The following is a 10,399-nucleotide window of genomic DNA, read 5'->3' as shown; positions in this document are numbered from 1 at the left end:
AATCGAGACATTGTCGCGGAGAGCGAACGATCGAAAAGTCCTATTGTATGATAAAATATTATCACGATAGCCGTATGGCGAATGTCAAACAACGATAATTAGCATTAATTAAGAAGGAAACAAACGAAATGCCGGGACAATAAGGTATAAGCACCGACGGTACCTCCGGGCCGGGCGGCACCTCCGGGCCGGGCGGCACCTCCGGGCCGGGCGGCACCTCCGGGCTGGGCGGCACCTCCGGGTCGGGCGGCACCTCCGGGGCGGGCGACACCTCCGGAACCACGGCCGACCGGCGACACCTCTGGGCCGGGCGACACCTCCGGGAACCACGGCCGACCGGCGGCACCTCCGGGCCGGGCTGGCACCTCCGGGCCGGGCGACACCTCCGGGAACCACGGCCGACCGGCGACACCTCCGGGCCGGGCGACACCTCCGAGCCGGGCGACACCTCCGGGAACCACGGCCGACCGGCGACATCTCCGGGACGGGCGGCACCTCCGGACGACCGAATGATCTCTCGAAGTCAGATAATGCAATAATGAAAAAAAAATAAAATTATTTTTACATTCAACTGTATAATTATTTTTTTATTATATCTTTGTTATGCCTAAAGTAACTATGTAATATTACATTATTGCATTAAACATTGTAAAAGAAAATGCGTTTTTAAATATATTATTCTCGTTTACTTAATATTATTGTCTTATATTATTATATTTTTATATTGTATAGCTTAGTTATTTGAACTTAAAATTCTCTTTTCTTAAAAACTAATTTAGTCTTAAACTTAATAAAATTGACGAAATTAAAAGAAATAAATATTGTAGGCCAACTAAACGAGCAAAATTACATAAGATCTAAAGATTTATTAATAATTAAATTCTCATTCCATTAGAGAAACAATATGCAACGTAAACGTTTTGACTGTACTACAGTCTTCTTCAATACATAAAACTCAAATATTAAAATACAAAGTTAACGATTTTTTGCTGATGAACAATGAATGAGTAAGACGATTGGTCTGAGATTCCAAGTTTTGCGACATTTAATCTTGATTATCGTTTTAACAAGTTCTTCTCGAAATTTCAAGTGTGTGTTGCGAAGTTTAAGTAACAAAAAATTGATATATTGAACAAGGCAAAATAAAATGAAATAAAAATAAAATCCAATATTTTTCTTAACCAAAATAATCAATGTAATCAAAAAATTGTATTGCATTAAGTTTTAAACATTAAGCAGAGTCAGAATCAGAGGAATATTTCCTTTTTTTAGATTTCTTGTGTGCTTCTAAATTAATAAGACTTTTCATAATCTTTATGCATTCTTTACCTTGTTCTAATGTTTTTTTTTTTTTTTTTAATCCATTTTGCTCTTTTAGCAAAATGATCCCTGAAACTTTTTGAAGCGTTAATTTTCAATTTGTGTATCTTGTTCGTGTAACTCTTTCAAAACAATGCTTAAATTATCTTTCTTTGGTCTTACTGTTTTTTTAACATTTTCAAAAATATTTAAAATTTTTAAATTATCTTTTTCTTTCTTTGACGTATTCTTCGTTGACACGTTATTTTCTAGTGCAATATCTTCTGTATTGGGAAAGTTTTCATTGTTATTTGTAACTTCGCTTATTTTACTACTACAAGTATCAGAAGTTGTACTAAAATTATCTAGGGAATTCAGTAAATTAACTGGTCGACTGTTGTGTTTCTCTCTGATAAGGTCATGCATCTCATCAAAATATTTTGGAGGTTTTTTCTTCCCTGTTCCAGTAGATTTCATGTATTGGCAATGTCTACGATACATTTTTTCTAAGTTACGCCAACGTTGATGACATTTGTCAGAAGCTTTTGTTCCAATATAATGAATTAAATAACCATTATTTTGCATTTCTCTTGCAATATCAAATCATATTTTTTGTATGCATTTAATTATTAAGATGGTGAAATTTAGTTTCAACAATCTCTAATAACTTTAATGTCATTTCATTAGTAAATTCTACAAGTATTAAAACATTATTATTATTATTATTATTATTTAATTGTATTATTGTATATACATGTATGTATTATAAAGGTGCTTACTATCTTTATTTGTCATTTCTAACCCTTTTTCTTTAATTTCTTCGTTTGTGCATTCTTTATTTGTAATATTGTTTTCTGTTGTATCTGTAACACAAAATATATTTAAATGATATATAATAATTTATATAAAATTATTTTTTAATTATTATTGCAATTTGTTTTGAAATATAATTAATAAAATGATTATGTATGAGATCATTAAAAACATATAGACTTATATTAAACAATAAAAAATCAAAAAAATATAAGTTGTTTAGATATTTCATGATGTTTTTTAAACATTTGTATTGTCTGTATACGTTTTGAAATTTAAAAGATGTTTAAAGTCTTATGTACTGTTGTTTTCAGACATAGGTGCTTTACATAACGAGCTTCCAAGATTAAAGCATTTGCTGTAATATTTAATTAGATATAAGTCTTAATTTCATATTTAAAGTAAATAAATAAAAAATACATCTATCTGTATATAATTTTTACATACTTTTAGGACAAAAATATATTAATTTTCCATGTTCATCCAAAATCGGTTGCCCACTCGTGTCAGCACATACTAAAAGGCTGCTTTTATTCATACTATCTATAGTATCTATAATTGATAAATAATGAATTAAATATAATTCAAGTTTTAAATAATAAAGAAATTTTATTTGTTTTGTAGCTCTCTATTTCAATCAGTGCTTAACCTATAAGCGTAGAAATTATTTAAAAGTGTCCAAAAAATTGACATTTTTAGTTTCTACTTTATAAGCTCGATCTTCTGTTTGAAATATTTAGCTCAATAGATTTAACACGAATAAATGTAAAATGCATTGTTTATTACCTGTGTCTTTATATTTGGCGCCTATTTGCAACTCAGAAAACTAACAACATGTACCCTGCTTTATTGCTGGATATAACGTGGTACCAACCAGATACATACCAAAATGATTGGCCACGCCTCTATCACAAATTACCAAACACACGAAAACATTCTGGTACACATTGGTACATGTACCAAACAGTCGCAAAAAATCGCCTAATAATATCAAATATAATAGTTTTCAAAACAATGCTTTGATATGTTAACAAAATTGAACAAATCAAATATAGTAGGCCAACTGAACGATCAAATAAATAAGATGTAAAAATTTTTTATTAATAGTTAAATAATTAAATTAACATTCCGTTACAGAATCGATATAAATTGTAAACGTTTCGACTGCACTACAGTCTTTATCAATACATAAAAGTTAAATATTAAAATACAAAGTTAAATGTTAAAAATACAAAGTTAGTTAAATATTAAAATATAAAATTAAAACGATTCTTCGCTGTTGACCAATAGATATGCAAGGCGATTGGTCTGAGATGCCAAGTTATGCGACATTTAAACATGCTGCGGATATAATACGCGAATTAAATCAATGTCAGAGAAAATTAAAAAATCTTTCAACTTACATTATCGTTTTAACAAGTCCTTTTTCCCGATATTTCAAGTGTGTGTTGCGAAGTCTGAATAACAAATGTCAAAATAGAGAGCGTGATGTATTTATTTATTACCAATGTTTTTTCTAAATTATGATTCAGCAAATTTTTTAAGTATGTCAAAATAACTACTGTCTAACAATTCGGTGTCTTTATTTAAATTAATTCCATTTTTCTGTTCTTTAATGTGGATCATTTCAGATATTAGTCTTTTATGGTAATTCTTTTCATGATCCATAATTTTAATATTGTCCCAGTCAAATGTATGTTGTTCGTTTAGAATGTGTTCCGTGACAACCGAATGTCTAGCAGAGTCTAATTTAATATTATTTTTATGTTCTTTAAGTCTCGTTCCTAACTGTCTTTTTGTCTGTCCGACATATGTGGCGTCACAATCGTTGCAATTCAATTTATAAATAACGTTAGAATTCGTGGGGCAATTATTTCTGTCCTTTTGAACTTTTATGAAGTCATTCAATTTTTTAATGCAACGATATCCTACCACTACGTCAGGTCTTCTTATTGCTGAAGCAACTTTCTCAGATATTGATTCTATATATGGTATGACAAAATATTTAATGTTAGTTAAATGTCGCATATTAGTATTATTAATATCTGTTATATTGTTATTATTAGGCTTGTTAAATTTCTTAGTTGAGAGATTTTTTAATCTGCGTTTTATTTCTGTGAAAATTAGATCAAGAGGATAACCGTTGGATAGCAAAATGTTAATAGCTTTCTCTATCAGGGAAAACAATACAAGATTCCGACATAATAGTTTCATTGGACGTTGTTTCATTATTTACTAATGTTTCCGTAGATCTTGCATTAAACGGTATCAATAATAGATGGCATTTTATAGAGTCACACACAAAGATTCCCAAAAATGAATTCATAGGTATGATAAAATTTATATTAACTTCTACATTTTTTATTTTTAATTAATTTTATATTTTAATATTTAACTAACTTTGTATTTTTAACATTTAACTTTGTATTTTAATATTTAACTTTTATGTATTGATAAAGACTGTAGTGCAGTCGAAACGTTTACAATTTATATCGATTCTGTAACGGAATGTTAATTTAATTATTTAACTATTAATAAAAAATTTTTACACCTTATTTATTTGCTCGTTCAGTTGGCCTACTATATTTGATTTGTTCAATTTTGTTAATTTATACGAGCCTTTTATTAATTAACTTTGATATGTTGTTTCCATAAAACAAAAACAAACAGTAAATTTTCAATTTCCTGCAGTACTACGTGCCATGATTACTAAAGAACTTTTTGCGGGTTTATGTGATTTTTCATTACCCATATCTTCAAAACCAATAATCTCATCTTCTGATATATTATAAAATAAATGAGCTTTTAAACTCATCTCATTAACATACAATATACAATATAACAACACGGATGCTCGTGCCTCTCATGTTGACTGAGGCCGGTTTGGAGGTCGAAAGACCTTGGACATTGCTCGCACCGGTATGGTCTAGCTGGACTGCCGTTTCCCCTTTTGCACTTGGCGTAATGGCAGCGCCATGCATGTATCTTGGGGAAACGTTTGGAGCATTTTTCACATATCCAAGTGACCTGCAACATTGGGTGCTCTTTTTTGATATGCAGACTTAGCTGCTTGGAGCCTATACAGCTGATGTTCGAGTCAAGCTCCGAACACTTGGGGCAGCATAAAATGCTTCTATACTTCCTTGGATGTCGTAAATTATTTTTGCCCTAATGGGTCTCAGGTCCCATCGCTCGTCCAACGACGCCCCTGGGACTCGGGCGCCGCTCGCGCTTCTTCATCTGTTTGCCACTTAGGCAGCGTCCGCCACGCCAGAAGCGTTCTCGGGGTCGTCCGCCTCCGAGGCTTTCTCCTTGACGCTATCCATAATGATTGGGATCTCAAAAATTCCCCTTGTTCCTTCTCTCAACATCCCTCTTAATATCTCTTACGATAGTTCGCAGTTCCACTTTTTCACAGACAAGTTGTTCACCCAGGTCGGCAAAGCCGTGATTTCCATTCTTCGCTCACATCGCAGGCTGGTGTTCGCCAATACAGCAGAGAAGGCTTAGTATCCACTAGGACCAAACCCGCTGTACCGATAAGTATTAGTTGTTTTTATTTTTATTTTCATATTTTATTTTTATATTTGTTTTTTTTGCGTATATATGTATCGACTGTGTCGAGGTAGAATACCGCACAGTCGTTAGAGTGATGTGTCACGTGTAGCATCGTCTTCTCTCTGTTTTTGCTGTCGGGGTGAGTGTTCTTCCCGGTTTTTAATTTATAATTCTTGGGGATCTTACACGTTTAATTTATACTATGTTGATTAGTGTTGGTAAGGGAGTCACTGCTCTGCTTCCTTCCTGACGATGGTCATCGTTAGGGAGACACTCCGACGGCCGGACGGTTCGAATAGGGAGGAGAATGATATTTAATTTATTTGCGGATTGTATGTATACGAGTTTTATAATTTTCTGATTGTACCGATTATCTTTTATTTTTTTGTTTTGTCTCTTTGTATTTTGCAGCTACTGAAGAAAACCCGAAGTGGGTCGAAACGTTTAGAATTTAATAAATGAGTTTGACTTGAGATCTCATTTTAATTTATTAATTTTGTGCATGTCATCCGCACAGGCTCCGATTGCCGTCGAGATTTTATTTTTATTGTAACACAATAATTTGAGCCGAGATTAACAGTTTTTTTTATATAAATTAATTTATTTATATTTTATTGTGTTCAATACTATTATTCGTAAAATACATTAAAAATTGTCATTTTGTTAGATAAATGCAACTTAACCAATATTTGTATATCAATTTATAATATGACTTGCATAATACGAATAACAGAAGATATATAAATTATAATCATATATAAAATTCACTTTTTATTCTTAACTAGATAACACAAGCGCGCGTTTTGCGCACACCAAAGAAATTTTACTCCGCAAGTGTACATAATTTTAATTCGCCGAATTTCAATTATTAACATTACTCTAATTTCCGAATTTCTATTATACATAATTTTTATTCGCTGAATTTCTTACGAACCTAATTTTAATTTGTCGAATTTTTATTATGCACATAATTTTAATTTTTTATTTTTATTATGTACATAATTTTAATTCTTGAATTTCTATTATGCACATAATTTTAATTCGCCGTATTTCTATTATGTAAATAACTGAAATTGTACTTAATAGAAATTCGACCAATAAAATTATGTACATAATAGAAATTCGACGAATTAAAATTATAAACATAATTAAAGAATACAAATTATGTACATAATAGAAATTCAGCGAATTAAAATTTAAACATAATGTAAATGTAAGAATTAAAATTATGTACACAATAAAAATTTAACAATAAAATTTTTTACATAATATAAATGACTGAAATTGTACTTAATAGAAATTTGACCAATAAAATTATATACATAATAGAAATTCGACGAATTAAAATTATAAACATAATTAAAGAATACAAATTATGTACATAATAGAAATTCGGCGAATTAAAATTTAAACATAATGTAAATGTAAGAATTAAAATTATGTACACAATAAATTTCAACAATAAAATTTTTTACATAATATAAATATACGTCTAATTAAAATTATGTACATATCATAGTTTGACAAATTAAAATTATGAACATAATAGAAATTTACGAGTAAAAATTGTGTGCATAATAGAAATGCGGAAATTAAAATTATGTACATAATAGAAATTCGGGAATTAGAATTATGCACATAATAGAAATTTGATGAATTAAAATCATGTACAAAATGAAAATAAATTAATTTATTAAATTTCAGTAGATACATAATAGAAATTCAGAGAATTAAAATTAAATATATAATAGAAATTTGGCGAATTAAATTATGAACATAATAGAAATTTACGAATAAAAATTATGTATACAATGATAAAGAATACAAATTATGTACATAATAGAAATTCGGCGAAGTAAAATTTAAACATAATGTAAATGTAAGAATTAAAATTATGTACACAATAAAAATTCAACAATAAAATTTTTTACATAATATAAATATACGTCTAATTAAAATTATGTACATATCATAGTTTGACAAATTAAAATTATGAACATAATAGAAATTTACGAATAAAAATTGTGTGCATAATAGAAATGCGGAAATTAAAATTATGTACATAATAGAAATTCGGGAATTAGAATTATGCACATAATAGAAATTTGATGAATTAAAATCATGTACAAAATGAAAATAAATTAATTAATTAAATTTCAGTAGATACATAATAGAAATTCAGAGAATTAAAATTAAATATATAATAGAAATTTGGCGAATTAAATTATGAACATAATAGAAATTTACGAATAAAAATTATGTATACAATGGAAATTCAGCGAATCAAAATTATGTACATAATGGAAATTCAAGAATTAAAATTATGTATATAATAAAAATTGAGCGAATTAAAATTATTCACATAAAGAAATTCAGCGAATTCAATTTTGCACATAATACAAATTCAACATATTAAAATTATGTACATAATCGAAATACGGCAAATAAAAATTATGTACATAGTTTTAATTCTTCAATTTCTATTATGTTCATAATTTAATTCGCTGAAATTTTTTTGTGTACATAATTTTAATTTCCCAAATTTTTATTATATATGTACATGATTTTAATTCTTGAATTTCCATTATGTGCATACTTTTAATTCGTTGAATTTTTATTGTGTACATAACTTTTATTCTTAAAGGAGGATGTTAAAAAAAGTCGATTTCCCGACTATCGATGGAACCTAAAATTCAAGTTCCATGGGTATCTACAAACCATATAGATGTAAAAATGATGGCTTTTCCTAGAGACCTGGAGAAAGTATTGAAAATCTGTCAAAACTATTGAAAATAGCGTCATTCGATCGATCTGAAGACAACTATAAAATCGATGAACATGGATAAATTTTCAATCAAACCAAGTTCTGGTTAAACACTTATCAAATAGTTTTTGAGATCAATAATGTTTTAATATCGGGATCACAAAATTCAAGATTGCGGATCCAATATGGTGGATCAGTATTGAGAGATACTATATAAATTCCACGATGTAGTTACTTCCGAATAAACGATTTGATTCCACATTTAAATACATTATGTTTTTTAGTTTTTTTATTAAAATATTTTTATTTTATTGTTGAATAAAATTCTTTAGTTCTAACATAGAAAATATTAACAGTTCTCATATTCTTTACGTTAGAACTAAAGAATTCTATTCAACAATAAAACAAAAATATTAAAATAAAAAGAAAACTAAAAACCATAATGCATTTGAATGTGGAATCAGATCTTTTATTTGGAAGTAACTACATCCTGGCATCTAGTTTTTCATATTCATTTGATCGATTTAATTCAATTTTTATATTAACTTATTGATTAAAAAATTCTTATAAGTTTAACAGAAAATTACGTTTACTTATTAATTCTTTATTTAGAACTAAGGGAACATATTAAATAACCAACCAAAATATTTAAAAGTCAAAAGAAACAAAAACATCAATGCATGAAATTGAATCAATCTTTTTTGGCAAGTAACTACATCTGTGCAACAACTGAAGTTTTCTTCAATATATTGCCATATAGATCCACAACGTTGAATTTCAAGATACCATTAAAAATAAGTGTGATTTCAACTTAACGTACTTTAATTTTTAAAATTAAAATAAATTGAGAAATATTAAATTAATTCTTTATTTTTTAATAGGGCATTAAGAAAAACAAACGTTTCACAGTTTAGTCCTATCACAGTCTAAAATTGAATATAACAAATAAGAGTACATACTAATTGATTTTGGCCCACACGTTAAACCATTTGTAAAAGTGATCTTATAATTTGGTTAGTCACTTCAAATTATTAATTTTTTCCGATTTTAAAAATATTTCATTTCGAAATTATTTGTCACTTAAACGTTTTTCGTAAGGATGTAAAAATAAATGTTAAACACCACTACTTAATTATTCTTATCATAGTTTGATGCATTCAAAAAATCTCTGTTGACTTTCTGTAGGTTAGGTCTTATAATTAAATTATTTAAAAAAACATTTCATCAGAATTTATTTTTGTCGCCAAGTGTTTTTTTCCTGATGTAAAATCATATTAAATTTTGTTCCATTTTACATATTCAATAAATATTTGTCCTTCTTGTTTGCGCTAATAACAGTTTGATTTTCATAGACATTCAAAATCTCTGTGTCTTTCTGGTAGGTTGATTCGTGTTACTTAAATTTTTTTTAATAAAAACATTTCAGCAATCTTCTCTTTTCCTAGTGTTGTTTCTCCGATGTAAAATATTTAAGTTTGTTCCATTTAAAGTCATGCGAAAAGCTTAGGCGACTCGTGGTCTATTGCTTTGATTTGTATAACTTTTGATGCTGAGGCAATCCAATGGCACTCTTGGAGTTATTATTCATATTGTGGTCTTTTAATGCCGAGTATTTAAGGTGTCTTTTAGTTTGTCCGATGTATGTGGCGTCACAGTCATTGCAGTCGACTTTATAAACAATCTCGGTCATATCGGCTTTAGGTAATTTGTCTTTTCGGGGTTTAATAAACGTATCAAGTTTTTTTGGAATCGTATAAATAACACTTAAGCCTGTTTTCTTAATAGATCTCTCAATAGTCTCACTTAGGTTCTTAACATACGGCATTAAAATACAAGACGAAATATCAAATACATTATTTTTGTCAACTACGTTATGAGAATTTTCTAAAAAACATGTTCTTTTATACATATATCGCTCGATGACCGTCCTAGGGAAACAATTATTCAACAAGATTTTTTTAACCA

At 29.0% G+C, this 10,399-nt stretch overlaps 1 long non-coding RNA gene across 1 annotated transcript; it reads right to left on the bottom strand.

Annotated features, from left to right (window-relative positions):
* Positions 1-2,079: 2,079 nt before the first annotated feature.
* LOC146719515 (uncharacterized) lies at positions 2,080-3,163 on the bottom strand. The gene is made up of 3 exons (XR_014926500.1): positions 2,899-3,163; positions 2,560-2,664; positions 2,080-2,162 (listed from the first exon to the last, which is right to left on the bottom strand). It is a non-coding gene; the product is annotated as an uncharacterized LOC146719515 (long non-coding RNA).
* Between the last annotated feature and the right edge of the window lie 7,236 nt (positions 3,164-10,399).

Source organism: Nylanderia fulva, unplaced genomic scaffold (genome assembly GCF_048542155.1).
Source record: "Nylanderia fulva isolate GAGA-0341 unplaced genomic scaffold, ASM4854215v1 Scaffold960, whole genome shotgun sequence".
NCBI lineage: Eukaryota > Metazoa > Arthropoda > Insecta > Hymenoptera > Formicidae > Nylanderia > Nylanderia fulva.
The sequence above is the reverse complement of the archived record's forward strand: the minus strand, read 5'-3'. Positions and strand labels throughout refer to the sequence as shown.